This window comes from Onychostoma macrolepis, chromosome 03 (assembly GCF_012432095.1).
Source record: "Onychostoma macrolepis isolate SWU-2019 chromosome 03, ASM1243209v1, whole genome shotgun sequence".
NCBI lineage: Eukaryota > Metazoa > Chordata > Actinopteri > Cypriniformes > Cyprinidae > Onychostoma > Onychostoma macrolepis.
Window position 1 is genome coordinate 44,893,863 of NC_081157.1, and position 21,608 is coordinate 44,915,470.

The 21,608-nt window shown below is 37.5% G+C and overlaps 1 protein-coding gene across 1 annotated transcript in view; it reads left to right on the forward strand.

Moving 5' to 3' along the window:
- Positions 1 to 1,458: 1,458 nt before the first annotated feature.
- The window catches only part of rbfox3b (RNA binding fox-1 homolog 3b), a 307,431-nt gene continuing 287,281 nt past the window's right edge, over positions 1,459 to 21,608 (forward strand). Inside the window, exon 1 of the mRNA XM_058769587.1 lies at positions 1,459 to 1,580. The gene's annotated coding sequence lies outside the window, so the exon portion shown is untranslated. The remainder of the gene's footprint in view (positions 1,581 to 21,608) is intronic.

Here is a 21,608-nt window from a genome sequence, read left to right on the forward strand (position 1 = left end):
AAAGGCAAACACTGAGACCTGCGTGCTGTCATGATCAAAGTTATCGACTCATCCGTGTGTGTTTATGTTGACATCTGGGTCACAGGGTAAACTCTCTTTTGCCTTATCGATGCAAGATTGATCTTCAGTCTGTCATCGGGCCTCTCGTTCATCATGCAGATGCATTGTGGGTATTTTAATAAAGGCGAATGGAGCGGCGGAATGATTCCAATAAAACACTGCGCCAAATATCTACGTGTTTATTTCACAGATCAGAATCGGCTGTTAAGTCTGTCTGGATTTATTTCCGTCTGGTTTGCTAACATGCGTGCGTGTGTGTGTGTGTGTTTTCTCGCTGTGCTCTTGCCGCAGGCTGGCGGACTCGGCTGAGAAAGAGGTGAATGCCAAGCGTGTGTGTTTGCAGACATGCATATGTTTGTGCAGGTGTGTGTGTGTGTGTGAATGGATGGGTCCCTCCGGGAGCTCCAGCCAATGAATCACGGGTTACTTCATTGTTCTCGGATCATAACACACCTCTAATTGGCAATTCCTCTTTTTAATTGAATTTGGAGCCGTTTAGGACGATAACACGGCTGTGTGTGTGTGTGTGCGCGATCGGGAATATCACATCCTCTTTCATGCTGCTTTATCTCTCTTTTATTGTCTTTTCTCTCTTTCTCTCTGTACTCTTACTTTTATGAAGTGATCAGATGCATGATTTTTACCTGCGGGGCGATAAAACAGGTGGAAAATTCACCTGGGAATACACATCTAAATGCAAGAAAATCACAACTACAGTTCAAATGTTCAGAAATGATGCATTAAATTGATGAAAAGTGACAGTAAAATTTTTATAGTGTTACGAAAGATTTCTATTCAAATGATGCTGTTTTTTTTTAACTTTCCATTCATCAAATAATTCTGAAAAATTACATTTGTCAAGGTTTCCACAAAAAATATTGGGCAGCACAACTGTTTTCAACATTGATAATAATCAGAAATGTGTGTGCAAACCAGTATATCAGAATGATTTCTGAAGGATCATGTGACACTGAAAACTGAAAAATGCTGAAAAATCAGCTTTACATCACAGGAATAAATTGCATTTTACAATATATTCACATAGAAAATATTACAGATTTTTATGTATTTTTAATCAAATAAATGCAGCCTTGGTGAGCAGAAGATTCTTCTGTCAAAAACCTTACCGACCCCAAACTTTTGAACGGTAGTGTTGTGTGTATATATTGAATCTTTTTCTGTAGATTTCAGAGCCAGAACTATTTGTTTGATAATGTGTGACTGCGTCGCCTCAAACACAAACACTAACGTTCACTGATCTGTTTGACGTGAGATCATCTACACACACACTCCCTCTCATGGAGCGACAGACCAATCATTCTCTCTCTCTCTCTCTCTCTCTCTTTGTGTGTCTCTTCTCCTTTTCTCTGATTATCCCACACACACTCTCTCATTCCCGCGCTGTCCTTGTTTCCAGACTGCCGTGTGTTTCCTGCAGCTCTTCATCAGAGGAAGAGGAGGAGGGAGATACCCTGCGGACGACTTCACTGAGGAGATTACAGCCCTCACACACACACACTGTGAGTACAGGAACCTCTTCGTCACACACACACACATGCTGACCGCTGGTTGAATCTGAACACTGCTAGATTTTTGTTTGAGTGTTTGTGGAGCTTATTCCCGGAGGAAATGTTATTGCTCAAAGGTTTCTCTTTTAAAGATCTGGGGCTTCAGTTTGCAGGAATAAAAAGAGACTCAAATGAGTCACTAGCTGTCATCCAGTTTGAGTCTAGAGCTGTTAAATGAATGTGGAGAGCAGCGTGGTTTATTTGATGAGAAATGTTTGAGTTCATATTGAGATCTCTGACTTGATTGCAGGCTTCTTGGCACGGTTTGAGATCTCTTCTAAAGCTTTAGAGGAGACACATGTGAGATTACCAGGGTCTTGTTATCAGGAGAAACATCTTACAATATGTAATGAAGTTCTCTGTATGTATGTCTCAGTATTTTCTCAGATGTTTCTCATAAAATCTGTCAGCTCAGGTTGTTTGATCTTGAAAATTTGATGAGAAATATTTGAATTATATTGAGGTCTCTAACTTTTGATTACAGACTTTGGTGGTAAATCTGAGCACAGTTTGAGACATTGTTGAGTTCTCTTCTGAAACTGTAGAGGAGACGTGAGATTACTAGGGTATTTTTGTCAGGAGAAACATCTGAGAAGCAGGTGACTTCAGCAAACATTTCCATTTAATCTCATTAAAATGTAGGAGAAACAACTGAGACAATTAAGAAATCTCGTTGGCTATCTTTCTTTCCAGTTTGAGTGTTTCTGGCGCTTATGTTGAGAGATCACTGAGAAGATCATCAGAGAAACATTTTATTGCTCACTTATGTCTTAGTATCAGCTCAGATGTTTCTCCTAAAATCTGTTGGGAGAAAGAACATTTTGATGACTGACTGGTATTTTGGCAAATCTGAGCACAGTTTGAGACATTGTGGAGATCTATTTGTAAAACTCTAGAGGAGATGTATGAGATTACTGGGGTCTTATTCTTAAGAGGAACATTTGAGAAGCAGGAGATTCAGCAAAAGTCTCCAGTTAATCTCATCGAAATGTAATAATAATAAAAAAGGACTGTTAAAGCTTTAGTGGAGACACGTGAGATTAGGATTTCCTCCTTTTTGTCAGGAGGAACATCTGATAAGCAGGAGTGCTTTGCTGAAGTCTTAGTTTAATCTCATTGAAATCTAGTAGAAACAATTGAGACATTAAAGAAATCTCATTTGTGATTTTTCTTTGAAGTTATAGTGTTTTTTAATCTAATAATGAGAGATCAGTAATCAGAGTATAACGTTTTAATACTGACTTCTGAGATATGTCCCAGTATCATCTCAGATAGTTCTCCTAAAATCTGTATGCAGACAGAAAATTTAGATAATAGCCTGATTATGTGATCTTGAGAGAATTTGATGAGAAATGCTGGTGTTTGCATTGGGGTCTCTGACTTTTGCAGACTTTGGTGTCTTGGCTAATCTGAGCACAGTTTGAGACGTTGATGAGATCTCTTCTAAAACTATAGAGAAGACGTGTGAGATTATTTGAGTCTTTTGGGCAGGAGAAACATGAGAAGCAGAAGAATTTTCCTTAAGTGTCAATTTAATGTCACTGAAATCTAGGAGAAACAATTGAGACTTTAATGACATCTAATTTTTGATGTTTCTTTATAGTGTAAGTGTTTCTGGTCATGCTGAAAGACCAGCAATTAGAGTAATGTTTTATTGCTCAGTTATGTCTCCGTATCATTTCAGATGTTTCTCTTAGAAAGAATTTGATGAGAAATGTTTGAGTTCACACTGATATCTATGAATTTTGATGACTGACTTATCTGAGCACAGTTCTCTTCGAAAAGTAGAAGAAACATCCGAGAAGCAGGTGACTTCAGCAAACGTCTCCATTTAATCTCATTAAAATATAGGAGAAACAATTGAGAATTTATTAGACCTCATTTGTGATTTTTCTTTCCAGTTTTAGCATTTTTGGAATGCTAAATTAAATGCTAAATGGCTGCAAGACAGTGATCAGAGGAACGTTTTATTGCTCAGTATCAGCTCAGATATTTCTTTTTTTGACTTTCTGAGCACAGTTTGAGCCATTATTGAGATCTCTACTTACAACTCTAAAGAAGATGTGTGAGATTATTTGAGTCTTTTTTTTTTTTTATCAGGAGAAACATCTGAGAAGCAGATTACTTTTGTTTAAATCTCAGTGTAATCTCACTGAGATCTAGGAGAAACAATTGAAGCATTACAGAGATCTGCTTAGTGAATTCTCTTTCCAGTTTGATTGTTTCTGGAGATTATGTTGCAAAACAGTGATCAGAGGAACATATTATTCCTTAGTTATGTCTCTGTATCAGCTGAGATGTTTCTCCTAAAATCTGTTTGGGGAAAGAATATTTTAATGACTGACTTTAGTATCTTAGCAAATCTGTGCACAATTTGAGACATTGTTGAGATCTCTTCTGAAGCTCTGGAGTCGATTACCAGAGTCTTTTTTTCAGGAGGATCATCTGAGAAGCAAGCATCTTCAGCAAAATTTCCATTTAATCACATTAAAAGATACAAGAAACTGTTTTTTGCTGTTTTCTTTCCATTGTAAGCGTTTCTGCAGCTTATGTTGAGAGATCAGTGATCAGAGGGATGTTTCATTGCTCAGTTCTTCTCAGATCTTTCTCCAAAAATCAAAAGAAAATATATATCGCAGCCAGACTATTTCATCTTGGGAGATTTTGATGAGAAATATTTGAGTTCGTAACTTGAGATCTAATCTTTGATTTGTCAGGATGTTTTAGCGCTTCATCTCTAGCGAACTCCTGAAGCTCAGGATGTGATGAAACGGTTTTCCTCTTCGCTTTTATCTCTATCTGGTGAAAGCCGTGAGTTTGCTGAATATCTGCTGACCTGTTCACCGCTGGAGCTCGTGTTTCAGAAATGTGAAGCGTCTGTTCGCTGAGCCTGTGAGATGCTCTCTCCGTCAGTCTCTGTGTTTGTCTCTCAGACAGATTTCCGCGTCTCTGGAGGATAGTTGTAGTGTATTAAAGCGCTCCGTGCTGCTTTACACACCATCTGCTTCAACGGCACGAGAAACTCACAGAGAAACAGAGAGCAGAAACAAGACGATATGAGAGAAAACATTCAACCATTCAATGGTTATATGCTGTTTAAAACATACAGTGATGAAACGCAAAGGTTTGACCTTTATTCGATTTATTTTTAGACCGTTCATAAGCAGAAATCATCTGAACATCTCATTACGGTGAAGCTTAATGACTGTTTCCAACGGCTCAGCCATTGACAGAAGACTTCATTTTGTGTTTGATATAAAGAGAAGCAGAGGAGGGGAGATAAAGCGAGACAAGAGAGGAGATGAGATCCATCAAGTTCATGATTTCTCCGCCTCGCATGCAGGTGGTTGGGCTGCTTATGGAAATATCAGGTGAAATTAAATTAGTCCTCTAGAAGGTATATTAAAGTTCTCCATCACAGAGGGGTGAGATGGTATTGGTGCTGGAGTGAGTGTTTCCTTCACAGTTTTATACAGTAAAGCTGTGCACACACACACACATACCCACACACACAGTGTAATTGATTATTAGATGAACCCGAGCACCGTTCGCTGTAAATGTGCTGCTGTGGTTCTCTCAGGCCACTTTACTCAGAGACAGTACAATAAAGCAGGGGATTATGGGAAAGGAAGAAGTAACTGTTGGTTCTGCTGATGTCACGCTATACAGGAGAGTTGCTGTTTTCTGATGAAATCATTTCATGTTCAGGAATGTAAGTTCTTTATTGTCTTTCTGTTAGTATATAATCAGTATTTATTTTATTTTTTAAATAGTTGATTATTTTATTTACATTACATTACATTGTCATTTAATTTGATCAGTATTCCTTTATTTGTTTACTTATAAATTTATTTCACTTCAAGTAATGAAGCAGCAACTTGTCTTACAGTGGGGGAAAATTTATTTGATCCCCTGCTGATTTTGTACGTTTGCCCACTGACAAAGAAATGATCAGTCTATAATTTTAATGGTAGGTTTATTTTAACAGTGAGAGACTGAACAACAACAACAACAACAACAAAAAAAACATTTCAAAAAGTTGATCAATTGATTTGCATTTTTGCAATTAAGTATTTGACCTCTTCGCAAAACATGACTTAGTACTTGGTGGCAAAACCCTTGTTGGCAATCACAGAGGTCAGGCATTTCTTGTAGTTGGCCACCAGGTTTGCACACATCTCAGGAGGGATTTTGTCCCACTCCTCTTTGCAGATCCTCTCCAAGTCATTAAGGTTTCGAGGCTGACGTTTGGCATCTCAAACCTTCAGCTCCCTCCACAGATTTTCTATGGGATGAAGGTCTGGAGACTGGCGGCCACTCCAGGACCTTAATGTGCTGCTTCTTGAGCCACTCCTTTGTTGCCTTGGCCGTGTGTTTTGGGTCATTGTCATGCTGGAATACTCATCCACAACCAGTGTTGGGCACGTTACTTTAAAAAAGTAATTAGTTATAGTTACTAGTTACTTCTCACATATAGTAACTGAGTTAGTAACTGAGTTACATCATTATAAAAGTAACTAATTACCAGGGAAAGTAACTATTGTGTTACTTTTAAAAAATTTTTTAATAAACTGTCAAATAACTTTGGATGTCCCCAATATTAAATATGTTAAATTAATGAAATGGACACTAAAAAGAATAAATTATTATTATAAAACATTGTACATTAATCTACACTATTTATCTACTGACACTTAGTACCAGTCAGTCAAGCATTATAATATAATATTATGATAATTTAATATTATATGATGATAGAACTTTAGTAATTAGAATAACCAAGTATGAATGCATATTTGTCATCAATATAAAACGCACTAAGGATTAATGACGTTGTCTGCGTTCGCACGAATTGATTTGCTGAAATCAAAACAGGGACGATAATAGGTGAGCGTCAGCCAATGAGATTGTTGTTTGCGCATTAGCTCCACCCACTACCAGAGAAACCGGCAGTTCTTAAAAGCTGAAGAATTCCAAAGGAACTCCGTTATTTTGACAGGAAAATACAACAAAGAATATCGTTTACATGAAGCGCGTCACTTCTGCATGTTATGAAAGATTCTCTTGCTCTGCATCTTTCTTTGCGTGCGTGTATGTGAGAGAAAGCGACGGCGAGTCATGCGCCTTCACACTGTTTATGGTACGTCAAATAAAGCTACACTTACGTATCCATTCAGATGAACTGAAAAATTAAATTCTAATAATATAATATAGTAACGCCACATTTTATTGTCAGTAACGGTAACGGCGTTATAACGGGGGAAAGAGTAATTCGTTTGATTACTCGTTACTGAAAAAAAATAACGCCGTTAGTAACGCCGTTTATTTATAACGCCATTATTCCCATCACTGTCCACGACCCATTTTCAATGCCCTGGCTGGCTTCAATGCCCTGGCCCTGACATTACATGGCCCTGTCCATCATCCCTTTGATGTGATGCAGTTGTCCTGTCCCCTTAGCAGAAAAACACCCCCAAAGCATAAATGTTTCCACCTCCATGTTTGACGGTGGGGATGGTGTTCTTGGGGTCATAGGCAGCATTCCTCCTCCTCCAAACACGGTGAGTTGAGTTGATGCCAAAGAGCTGGATTTTGGTCTCATCTGACCACAACACTTTCACCCAGTTCTCCTCTGAATCATTGGCAAACTTCAGACGGGCTGTACATGTGCTTTCTTGAGCAGGGGACCTTGCGGGCACTGCAGGATTTCAGTCCTTCACGGCGTAGTGTGTTACTGATTGTTTTCTTGGTGACTATGGTCCCTGCTGCCTTGAGATCATTGACAAGATCCTCCCGTGTAGTTCTGGGCTGATTCCTCACCGTTCTCATGATCATTGAAACTCCGCGAGGTGAGATCTTGCATGGAGCCCCAGACCGAGGGAGATTGACAGTTATTTGTTTCTTCCATTTGCGAATAATCACACCAACTGTTGTTACTTTCTCTCCAAGCTGCTTGGTGATGGTCTTGTAGCCCATTCCAGCCTTGTGTAGGTCTACAATCTTGTCCCTGACATCCTTGGACAGCTCTTTGGTGTTGGCCATGGTGGAGAGTTTGGAATCTGATTGATTGATTGCTTCTGTGGACAGGTGTCTCTTATACAGGTAACAAACTGAGATAGGAGCACTCCCTTTAGGATCTGTATAACCTTACACCTGTTACCTGTATCAAAGACACCTGGGAGCCAGAAATCTTGCTGATTGATAGGGGATCAAATATACTTATTTGACCCATTAAAATGCAAATCAATTTATAACTTTTTTGAAATGCGTTTTTCTGGATTTTTTGTTGTTATTCTGTCTCTCACTGTTCAAATAAACCTGCCATTAAAATTATAGACTGATCATTTCTTTGTCAGTGGGCAAGCGTACAAAATCAGCAGGGAATCAAATAATTTTTCCCCCACTGTAAGTATGATTGAAATTATAAAAAAATTACATTAACAATTAAATACTTAACATTTCATTGAAAATACTGATTAAATTATGTATTGTGACGGGAGGAGCCAACGACAGACACAGTGGGTGTGGCGTCAGGCCTCGGAGAGGCTTTTTATTAACAAAATAAAGTGTCCAGGGGAAGAAGTGTCCAAAATAAACAGGGGGTCTGGTGTCCTCGTCGTGCTGCGGGGCTTGTGCAGGAGGGCAGTGTTCCAAAAGGGGAAGGGTCCAGCGAAGGGGCGGAGTCCGGCGGCCGCACGCGCTCCCACTCGGGTCCGGGGCGCGAGGGCGGCGGCTTCATCACAGCGGCGGCTCTTACACGTCGTCCACGGCCTTTGGTAGGACTTGTACGGCCCGACATCCTGGTCCGACGGCCGTAATACGGGTGCGGCTTTCGTCCGGACCGCGGGTTCGGCAGCTCACGTCTTCGGTGGCGCGGAAGTCCCTCTACGCTCCCTTCCTGGACCCACGAGGACACCAGCGTGCATGCACGGGGGAAGAGACCGGTCTCCCGAGGAGAGGCGCGCTGGGCATTTAACAGCGGCGGTGATGAGGCTTCATTCAGTCCAGCTGTGCCTCATCACACGCCGCCAGCCCGCGTTGATCCCACGCCCCTCCTCTCATCCACCCACTCCAGTCGGGAGCCTGGTGAAGGGCGGCGAATAAGGGACGGGGTGGTGATGATAATGAGGGGGAGGGCCACTGATCCGTCACAGTATGTATGTATGTGATCATGTTATTTCCTTCACTGTAGTTAATGAATCAACAGGTGCCTTACTGTCAGGATTGTGGTCTGTTTTTGTTGTGTTTTGCTCCCCATGTGTTCCCTGTGACCCAGTTTCTCCCTTGTGTTGATTGTTAATTTGATTCCAGGTGTGTCTCGTCGTCTTCCCCAATTATGCTGTGTTTAAAAGCCCCAGTCCTTCAGTTAGTGTTTGTCAGGTCTCTATTGTCCATTGTGCTGCATGTGTTCCTGTCTGCCCTGTGTATCCCGTGTTGGAAGGATTAAAAGACTGTGACTTGTATTTACTCCTCGTTCCTTGCTCAGCTCCATAGGCAATTGTGACACTTATCAAGTGTAATTTAATTTTAATGAAATGAACAATTATTTAAATTGTATATATTTAAGTTGTAAGTTTTAATTTAATCAGCATTTTTTATTTTATTTTTTATTGTATTGTTTCACCTCAGGTAATGAAGTTGGCAGATATGATGTCTTATGATGGCAGTCTTATGTTATATTGTTAATAATGTCTTGATTTCATCCATCTGAATTAGACTGCATAACATTCACGATTCAATGTTGTTGGTTAATATGATTTTGCCTAACTGATTTGGCTTTGGTGACATCAGGAAGAGAAAGTTTCAGGGGAAATTAAATTATTTAAAAAAATAATAATCAATAATAATAATAATAATAACACAAAAATAAAATTATGCACCAAATACTTTCATTGGGAAAATGGTGTTAATTTAACTGTGTAACATAAAACGTGTTATTGCATGACTCTCTGACATACTGGATTCTGATTGGTCAGTCTCTTAGTTTAGACTATAAAGTTAAACAAAGTTTTGTCAACACGTCTTCTAGCTGTTAGCATCACAGTGTGTTTTCTCTCTGGCATGTTAATAACTGCGACTGGATCGAGGTATCTGTCAATTCCCATTCGACACAGAGTAATTGTTGAGTTATTAAATTCATAAATGTCTATAGGAATCTGAGGTTTCTAGAGAGATAAAAGCAGCAGAGAGAGAGAGTTTCACCTGTCAGCGAATGCGCTCATCACCGACGCCGCAGGAAATGAGATCAGTGCCGCCTCCTGACAGCAGCATTTTAAAAACACAGACATGCCATCATTACGTTCCCCTCCAACACGTGCTGGTATTACTGACTGCAGAAATACTGCCTTCATTACCAGCTCCATCACCCGCTGTTTACATGTTCACTGCTGGACAACCTGAACTACACAGTGTACACCTTCAACTTACTCCATCTAATGATGGAAATATGAAACTTTTTTTAACATATATTTTTAGTGCATCAATTTTAATTAGTTCCTAATTATTTTTTTAATAATATTAATTAGTATTCATTCATTCAGTATTATTTTATATGTATATATATATATATATATATATATATAAATATGTCTTATTTTAATTTTAATATTAGTATTAATATTCATATTATCACAACAATTATCAATGCAAACATTTATAATAATGTTAATGTCAATATTAATAATGATTTTATTCATATTATTTTTATTAATATTAATAGCAATATTAGTATTAATAACAGTTGTTATATTGATAAAAATACTGATTATTATTAAATATTTTTATTGCTATTAATATAATTAAATTATATTAATATTGGTATTAATATACAAATATTTGTGACATTAATATTAATATTGGTATTAACATTTGTTAATAATAGAAATGTTATTATTTATATTAGTGTTGATGCAGTAATTAATATTTTATTCAAATATCACATTTATTAAATGTAACAATTTTATTTGAATTTAATACATTTTATTATTTTTATTAAAATCTTATTTAATATTTGAATATTTCATTGACAGCATTAATACAATAACAATTAATACCATTAGTGATGTTGGTATTAATATTAGTTTATGATAATGTTTTAACACTTCATCAATATTAATAGCAATATTAGTATTACTGCTATTATTACAGTAACAGTTAATATTAATGTATATTAGTATCAGTTTATCGTCGGTGTTAATGATATCAGTATTAATATTGATCAATTCCTTATTTTTGTATTTATATTGTTTTTATTGATATTATTAGCAATATTAGAATTAATACAGTAACAATTAATGTTGATAGTGATTTTATTAATATTGTAATAAAATGTATAATATTTATATTAAAAGCAAATGAATGGATGGTTAGTTGATGCTAATTGATTGGTTGATTAGATTTTATTGTCCATTAATTGGTTTATGACCGCTTTGTTGGTGATTTGATTGATTGATTGTTTGATTATTATATGAATGTTTTTTTTGTTTTTTTTTGCTGATAAATCAAAGAATCGATGCATTTGATTGACAGCTTACCTTAGTGCAGATACAGATCCTGATTATATTGAGCAAGATCTGATCTCTGAAGACCTTTGGGGAAATATTTCTATTAGCGCTGAATCATAAGGCAGGTATGTGCAGTGCTGCTGGAGAAGTGGCTCTCATCCACCCATTGTTTGCTAATTAGTCGTTTGGCAGCGTCTCTTTGTGTGTGTTTTTGAGTCTGCGGTTCATCTGTCCCTCAGCGAGCAGGTGTGCGTTAATCTCGCGCTGAGCCTCGCTCTCTAATGGTTTGCTGTGATTTCAGCAGCGTTTAGTCATTGACTGCACTTAATCTGCCGCTAAGAGTCGTCCCGCTGGACTCATTCCTGCACAAACCAGTCAAAGTCTTGAGCTAACAGACCCGTACGCTGACTGACGTCTTCATGGTCTGCTCATTCACAGCTCACTTTAATCCAGTTCACCTCTGTCTGAGAACAGGTCTCTCAGAGGAGCATTTGAGCGCTCAGACTTTGCTCAGTTATTGCTCAGGTAATTGAATGGTTCTCCGTTAGATTGCATTTACAGTATGGATCATCTTACAAGTCTCAGATGTTGCTCAGGGGTTAATTTAAACGTAAAAAAAAAAAGTTTAAATTTACTAATGTAAAAAATATTTAAATGTGATTTTTAAATATTTTTTTCTGTATTAATTAATTAATTAATTAATATAATTTTTATATAATTATATATATATATATATATATATGGTTTTATTATTTTATACTGTATATGAAAACAAAATAAAGCATTACAATTAGAATTTTATTGAAAACATTCTTTCAGATTCTATTTCAGTTATTTCATTTTCAGTATAGGCCTAAGTATCAGCTCTTTTCAAATGTTGCTTAGGTGTTAATAAAATGAAATAAATATTTAAATGTTATTTTTATTTTATTTTATGTTTTAATTTAATTTATTTTATTTTGTGTTATTTGTATTTTTATTTTATTTATAAAAACTTATGTAAAATAATGATAAAAATGTTAAAATGAGAAATAAAAAATAAAATAGAAAATAATAAAAGAGAGTGTTGTTAAAAATGTGATAATTCATTGCTCAGAAGATTTAATGTTTTAATCTAAGTTAGAATTTATTTATAGTAAGTATCAACTTCATATTAGATGTCACTCAGGTGTTAAATAATAAATTAAATAAAACAAATAATTACATTTGATTTTGTCATATAAAATAAAGACAATACAAAAAAATATTTTATTAACATTTTGTTTCTTCATTGCTCATAGGATTTAATGGTTCTCAGTTATATTTCATTTAAATATGAATGTTTTCTTAGATGTTGCTCAAATGTTAACAAAATGAAACTTTTTTTTGTTTTGTCATTTTTATGTTTTTGTTTTATTTTTGATATTTTATATTACATATATATTCAAAAGAGAAAGCAAAAAAAAAAAAAAGGAATTCTATTAAATATTTGCTTATTAATTGTTTACACAGCACAACATCTACACAACTTCACAGATATACAGTGCCCTCCAAAAGTATTGGAACAGTAAAGACAAAATTGCTCTTTTCGCAAAATATGATTAAAAGATGAATATGAGACAAAACTACAGAATGTCACATTTTATTATTGGGTAATTCAACACATACATGTTTTACCAGCTAAGAAGTTCAGCACTTTTAGAGTTTCATCCCTCTATCTGATGTGAGCATAAGTATTGGAACAGTTGCCTCGCAGGTCTTTCTAAGTGATCAGCTGTGTCCTGTTGCATTAATTCTTCAGATATTAAAAGCAGGGAATGTCATATCAGTTATATATCCATTACTTCTGCATTCTGAATCTTGCATTCGATGATGACACACACAAACCAGGACGAAGACGAGGAAGCTGACTTTGAGAGAAAAGCAAGCAATTTGGATGCTAAAAGAAAAGAGGAAGTCAATTAGAGCTGTAGGAGAAACAAAGGGCATAGAGAAATCAAGAGTTTGGAAACCACCAGCGAAACCAGCAACCAACAATGACCTGATCGGCTGAGAAAACAACAGTAGTTGATGACAGACAAATCATAAAAGCTGTGAAAATGAACCCTAAAAGACGTGTCTGTAAAATCAGCAACAACTTCCAGAAAGCTGGGGTGATGCTCTGACAATCTACTGTCCTCAGGAGACTTTGACACAGAATTACAGATGCTACACAGCAAGATACAAACCTCTGACCAGCTCCAAAAATAGAAAGGCAAGATTAGAGTTTGCAAAAAAGCACAAAGGTGAGCCAGAAGAGTTTTGGAACTGTGTTTATGGACCGATGAGACAAAGATGAACCTTTATCTAAGTGATGGGAAAGCAAAAATGTGGAGAAAAAAAGGGAACTGCAATGATCCCAAGCATACAGCCTCATCTGTAAAGCATGGTGGAGGTGGTGTCATGGCATGGGCTTGCATGGCTGCCTCTGGAACAGGCCCTCTCAACTTTACTGATGACTTAATGTATGATGACAATAGCAGAATGAATTTGGAAGGGCACAAAACCATCTTGCCTACCGATATTCAAGAAAATGCCACCAGATTCATTGGGAAGTTCTTCATATTGCATCAGGACAATGACCCAAAACACCCTGCCAGTTCAGTCAAGGAATTTATAAGGGCAAAGAAATGGAAAGTCTTAGATTGCCCAAGTCAATCTCCAGATTTAAATCCGATTGAACATGAATTTCAGCAGCTGAAGAGGAGAGTAAAGGCAGACACTCCCCAAAACAAGCAACAATTGGAATTGGCTTCATTAAAGGCTGGGAAAAGTATTTCAAAGGATGAGACCAAGAGTCTGGTGATGTCTATGGGTCACAGACTCACTGCTGTGATTGTGCACAAGGGATATGCAACTAAATAATAGCTTTTAATCTTTTATATCTGCCTTATGTTTAACTGCCCCAATACTTATGCTCACATCAGTGAGTGGGATGAACTCTAAAAGTGCTGTTCTTTTTTTTTTGGTAAAACATGTGTGTGTTGAAACGGCTAATAATAAAATGTGACATTCTGTAGTTTTGTTTATTCATCTTTTCATCATATTTTCAAAGGTCTTGACTCCACAGCCAACAGAACAATTTTGTCTTCACTGTTCCAATACTTTTGGAGGGCACTGTATATATATATATATATATATATATATATATATATATATTTTTTTTTTTTTTTTTCATTTAAATTTTATATAACACAGAAATTATATTTTTCAATTAATAAAAATAAGAAGAAATAGACACACAAGTTACTAGTCATCATCCAGTAAGGATCTAGAACTGTAAAATTAATGTGGAGCAGCTCAGATCATCTGATGAGAAATATTTCAGTTCACATTGAGTCTTTTGATTGCAGATTTCATTATCTTGTCTAATCTGAGCACAGTTTGAGATGTTACTGAGATCTCTTCTGAAATTCTAGAGCTGCAGTCTTTCTGAGAAGAATCATCTGAGAAACAGACTGGAGTCTTCATTTGTTCTGTTTGATCGAGGTTTTGTTGAGATCTCATTTGTGATGTTTTTTCCTGTTGGTGTCCAAAATCTGGCTCTGGAGCAGGGGTTTGTGGGTAAACAGCGATGGGAGGATTTATCTGTGGTTCTTGCAGTCGCTGACGCGCGGCGTGATCAATAGTGTATGCTGTGACCGTGTGTGTGTGTGTGTGTGAATCGGCTGAAGAAACAAGGAGGAAAAGACAATTACCTGCCAATGCGCCACTGGAGACACATCCTTTACGCAGACGACCTTCACCTGACAGTCATGTGACCTCTCTGTCTTCATAATGCTTGTGTCCGTTTCTCACTCTCACTGTTTAGTTTTGCTCCTCTCATCCACAAGTTATATGCCTGAGTAAGTTTTGTGCAGGCTTCTTTTTTATTCCTGACACTGTTTTCTTGTCCTGTGTGTGTTTGTCAGTGTGTGTCACATCCATCTTGACATTTGTCATGAGGAGAACATACCAAATCTCACCACTTCTTTCACATTTACAGGGCTGGTTGTGGGAAAAAGGATGTAAAAATGTAAAAATTTTCTAAGGTCTGTGAATTTTCTTTGAATCTGTGAAAGTTCTTTGTATTTAATGTTATAATTGATTACTGGATATATATTTATTTATTTACTTACTTTTTTTTTTTTTTCAATGTGTGTTGCGGCTGACACAGAACAGCGTACGCAGTTTGCGTCCAGCGGATATTCTCCAAAATGGCGCTACGGTGATGCAGAAGAGACGAATTGTTAATAAATATAAATAAAGTCGTTATTTTTGTTTTCTTTGCTTACAAAAATATTCTCGTAGCTTCATAACGTTACGGTTGAACCACTGATGGCAGATGGACTATTTTGACGATGTCTTTCATACTTTTCCGTGCCTTGACAGTTTTATTTACTTGGCAGTCAATGGGACAGTCACAAGCCTCCTGGTTTTCATCCAAAATATCTTAAATTGTGTTCCGAAGACGAACAAAGCTTTTACGGGTTTGGAACAACATGGGGGTAAGTGATTAATGACAACATTTTCATTTTGGGGTGGAGTAACCCTTTAAGTCACCTGTCTGTCCATATGAACATCTGTCTGTTTTTAAACAGATCTGTAGACATGTCTGTTGTAAAGGTAGCTGTCAGTAAATGGACTCTGTCTGGAAGCTCATTCGTGACGTCAGAGCTCTTTCCAGTCTGATAAAGCTTGAGTGCTAATCGCTGTTCAGAGTGAGAGTCGACTGCAGATGATAAGAGTGGAAACATGAAGAGTCAAAAAAGAGACTGATACCAGCTGATATACAGATAGATAGATAGATAGATTTTCGTCCATTGTACATCTGAAAACTGAATAAATAAGCTTTCCATTGATGTATGGTTTGTTAGGATCGGACAATATTTGGCTGAGATACAACTATTTGAAAATCTGGAAGCTGAGGGTGCAAAATAATCAAAATATTGAGAAAATTGCCTTTAAAGGGTTAGTTCACCCAAAAATGAATATTAGCCCATGTTTTACTCACCCCTAAGGCATCCTAGGTGTATATGACTTTCTTCTTTCAGACGAGTCCAACCAGAGTTATATTAAAAATTCAACCTGGTCTCATAAAAATGCATACCTCTGCTCACTTTTTGTGCGACACTGTTTTACGTACCTTGCTGCACGTTTGGCTGCAGTTCGAAATAGAAATGTCCACTGAGTGGCGCTAAAACACAGGTTCAATATGTGAACCCTGGCACGTTTTTATTACGTAGATATTGGTACATATTGCTGTTTTTTATTACGATGCTTCAGATACGTATTACGGCGGTTCAGAATTCAAATATCCGGGGACTGTCGCTAAAAGTTAATGCTTTATCGTGTTGGAAATACGCCCTACACCAAACCCAGCCCTAAACCTACCCGATAGTGTTAACAAATACAAAACTGATATAAAAACGTATTAGCTGATGCAACTGTGCCATTTGAACTTGCTTTTAAGCAGATTTTAACTGCTTTGTACACAGGATTTGAACTGTTGCTTCTCGTCTCCTAAGTCCGTCTCCGTACTCCGTGAGCTACCGAACAAACTTGTCGTCTACGAAAACCCAAAGATATGAAGCTGGATGTGTGTGATGCTAACGTTCAAAAGCATCAGTTTTCAAATCTCCCAGCATATTAATATTGTTTTGAAGTCATAGCATGATATTCTTCAAGTAATTGTGCCAAAATTACGCTTTATTAATCGCAACTCTGTAAATTTGTGTGAAAGTGTTCATTTATTTTGGAAACTGCAGTGATATGTACTTATTGGTACATATTTCATGTCACGCTAAAAAGTGCACCCAGGTACGTAAATGCCATGAGACCAGGTAGTAAAAATTATCCTTGCTCTTCCAAGCTTTAGAATGGGAGTTGGCTGGTGTTTTTTATTTATTTATTTTATTTTTACATATAACAGTCCAAAAGTAGTCAAATAAAGCATGCATATCCATAATAAAACGTGCCTCACACAGCTCCGTGGGGTGAATAAAGGCATCCTGTAGCGAATCGATGCATTTTTGTAAGTAAAATATCTATGTTTTAAGCTATGAGACTTGCATGCTTTCTCATGTCGTGACCCCTTTAAAACTTCAAAGTAATTGTGTCGCTTGTAGCAGTTTAAAAGCAGTTAACCTTAATCTTAATTCAGTAAAGAGCAGTAAGTGATTTTCTCCCATTTAACTGCTTGGATTAACATTAAGGGCACTGACAGCAGCTAGGAAATTGGGTGCGGTCACTTTAAGAGACAATGCATCCAATATAATGATACACATCCAACTATTTACGTTAACATAACCAACTGTTTTTTCGAGGATACCCAACAAGATGAGTATTTCAACATGATTTTGTATGAGAATGAGAATGAGCTTTATTGCCAGGTATGTTTACACATACGAGGAATTTGTTTTCGTGACAGAAGCTCCACAGTGCAACAGAATGACAGCGACAGAACAGGACACAGATAATAAAAAGAATAATATACAAATATACAAAATAGACAATGTACAAAATAGCAAAAACACAATATATAATATATACAATTATGTATGTACAGGTATGATATGTGCAAATTTGAAGTATGTGTGTTAAGTAAATAATGTACAATAGTGTTGTGTGTTCCACGTTTATTGTCAACTGTTCATGAGATGGATTGCCTGAGGGAAGAAACTGTTTCTGTGCCTGGCCGTTCTGGTGCTCAGAGCTCTGTAGCGTCGACCAGACGGCAACAGTTCAAAGAGGGAGTGTGCTGGATGTGAGGGGTCCAGAGTGATTTTGCCAGCCCTTTTGCTCACTCTGGATAAGTACAGTTCTTGGAGAGTAGGGAGGGTTGTACCAATGATTCGCTCAGCAGTCCTGACCACCCTCTGTAGTCTTCTGAGGTCAGATTTGGTAGCTGAGCTGAACCAGACAGTTATTGAGGTGCAGAGGACGGATTCAATGATGGCAGAGTAGAACTGTTTCAGCAGCTCCTGTGGCAGGTTAAACTTCCTCAGCTGGCGAAGGAAGTACAACTTCTGCTGTGCCTTTTTCACAATGGACTCAATGTGATTGTCCCACTTCAGGTCCTGAGGTATGTATTTGTTGGTTCAAAAGCAAGAAGAGGCAAAACTCAATTCGTTGTTCAAGGGCTTGAAACGCGGCTCTCTATGTGCGCTGTGTTATGTGCGCTGAATTAAGCTTTTCTCGTCTTTTTGTGTTTGTATGTTTAAACTGGTGAGGTGTATTTGTTTGTTCAGGCGCAGGAGGATGTGAGGGAAGGAAAGCTCGTTTCGGTGTTTGCGCGTTGTCTGTGAGACGCTGCTCTATGTGTGCGCACCGAGCACAGCATGCAAGTACTAAGTTGAGTTCTTTCGCGTCTTGTGCTTGAATGCTTTAAACTTAAAAAACACGTGCAATTGATAAGCTTTGTGACGACTTGCAGCATTGGCCTGCCAACTGTACTGAGTCTTTTTCGGCTTGCCTTGGCCATAGACATGGGCCCCTATAATCATATAATTTCACCCCACTAGCAATGGCCCTGAGTGTATCTACTACAAATTGTGTCACTTGTAGCAGTTTAAAAGCAGTTTAGCTCCAGCAGCACTCATAGATAGTGAGACAGATAGAAAGAGAGAGTGAGAGACAAGGAGAGGAAAACCCACAAGGCTTTCCTCGGCTGACACTGTGGAAATGATGCATCAGTTTTCTCACACCTTATGCTGCGCTGAATCTGTTGTCTTATTCACGAGCGCCAGCCCACAGTCAGATCAGAAACACGCAGCGGGGCTCCAGAGAGACAGATGGGCGGTTTCCTCTGACAGCATCTCAGCAGGCCGACACATCCGAGCATAAAGATCACATCTGAAGCCCGAGCCCCGTTATGACGCGGGAAGCACTGGCGCGCCTCAACGTTTATGCGGCATATTGCTGGGTAATTTCCTGAAAGACGCAAACCTCGTGGGAGAAGAGAGTCGCGGCGCCTCCTGAACTCCTCTAATGTAGCGCGCCATCCCATAACGCACCGCGTTCGCCTTTTGGAGGGAAAATGGATTGAGCCTGAAGGGGAATGTGACCTAGCTCAGATAACACCGGCGCATCTCAGCAGTGGGAAGATTGCATCTGTGTCTGAACCACTCGCACCGCATAAAAGTATCTGGCGAGGAGAGAATGAGATACTCCTTCACGTTTACTCATTGTCATGTCAGCCCAAACCTGTGTGAATGATTTTCCTCTTTGGACTATAAAGACTGTATGCAACAAAAATGGATGGTGATCAGCCCTGAAACGGACTAAATAAGCATCATAAAGTAGTCTCTGTATCTTATGCACTGTATTACGAGCCTCTGAATCAGGGTTATTATAGTTAAACTGAAACAAAAACCATAAACAAATTACTTGAAAGAAAATAAAACATAAAATATAAAATACATAAAACATAACTGTCCAAGCCGCATTTATATTTTTCATTTAGTTTAACTTCATTTTTTATGTATTTAAATAACTAAAACTAAAACTGAAATAAATAAGAATACAAAATGTGAAAACCTTTTTTTCAATTAAAACAGTAAAAAGTAAAATTTACTAAAACAACCAAATTAATTATATATATATATATATATATATATATATATATATATATATATATATATATACACACATTAAAAGAAAATTAATGAAAATTACAGACATTTCTAATAATGCTAGAATCATGCTAGAAATGTGGTAAATCATCTTAGAAGCATGCTATCTATGTGCTAATTCACATTAGCAATATGCTAAATTCAAGAACTAGAATTAAAATGAAAACAGAAAATGTAAAAATGAAAACAAATTCAAAATATGAATAAAAACTATAATAGTAGCTCAATAGTAAGCTGACACTGATTTGAATATAGCGCACAGTTCATTGTACAGGTTTCGAGTTACATGAGGGTGAGCAGATGATGTGACAATTTCATTTTCTGGGCGCGCTGTTGCTTTAAATATCTCATTGAGCAGTCGAAAGCTTTGTATCTCTGTTTCTCCCTATAGTTTACGATTGCTCTTGCAATCACTTTGACATTCCCATCAAAATATGACTTCGAGGTGATTTCATTCGTCGTATGTGTGTGCTTGTTTCATGAGGAGGCCGCTTTGTCATTCCACGACCTTCTGGTATAATGAAGAGAAAACAGGAGGATCTTTGCCTGCTTTGGCCACGGCAATATTGAGAATGAGTTTCATGAGATCTCAGTCAAGGCCTGCGGTGACCGAACACAATCACCTCCGCTGACTGACCCTGGACCAGCCCGTGATTTACTGCACCAGTCGTTGCGCTGCGTTATTGAGGAACCAGGGGGATTATGGGATGTTAACGGTGGGCCGAACACCTTCAGAGCGGGACAGTAAAGGGCACAGCAGGAACCTTGAGCGCTTTCTTCATGTGTGGCCCTTTTTCTGTCGGCTTTGTGTTGTTGATTGCTCAGCTTGAACAGTGCATCTCATTTTCATACTGTATTATTTCCTGCTGCCAGCAGCTGTTTACCACAGTAACAACTCCAGATGAGGAGATGCCAAAAACGGAAACAGTTGTTCGCTTCGCTCATGTTTTCATCTCTTTGATTTTGCTACCAAAACTACTGATCGGTGCAATAATCAGACAAACTCCCCTAAAACACCCACAAAATAATGTTTTGTGAAGTAGTAAATATTATTAACATTAAAAACGCTGTTATTGAATATGTTTAGTAATATAAATTATACTATTTTAATGGTGGTATTTAGTGTAATTTGTCTGTATAAATGCTGTTAGACTAATTTATATCCTCATTTTTTTCAGCCAACAGAATATAGAATAAATATAGAAAAAATAAATAAAAATCAATATTATGCTGTCACAAAAAAGTATCTAAATTCCTACAAAATAAAATTTAAAAACAACAATCACAAGATAAATGTATTTAAGAAGTAAATGTGCCAATATATTTACATTTACATTACATTTACATTTAATCATTTAGCAGACGCTTTTATCCAAAGCGACGTACAATATGAGAAGACCATCAGACCATCGAGAGTGCAGCAGTATACAAGTGCCATGACAAGTTTCAGTTAGTCCAGCACAGTACACGTAGCTAGGGTTTATTTATTTATTTTTTATTTATTTATTTATTTATTTTTTTTAAATTGATAGAATAGGTAAGTGTTAGTATTAGTTGGTCAGGTGCTGGCGAAAAAGATGCGTCTTTAGATGTTTCTTGAAAATGGATAAAGATTCAGCTGTTCGAATTGTGATTGGGAGGTCATTCCACCAGCTGGGCACAGTCCAGGAAAAGGTCCGTGAGAGGGATTTGGTACCTCTTTGCGAAGGCACCACAAGGCGTCGTTCACTTGCAGAACGCAAGCTTCTGGAGGGTGCATAAGTTTGAACTAGTGAGTTTAGATATATTGGTGCAGTCCTAGTTGTTGTCTTGTAGGCAAACAAAAGTCTTGTCTGCAATCAAAAGTC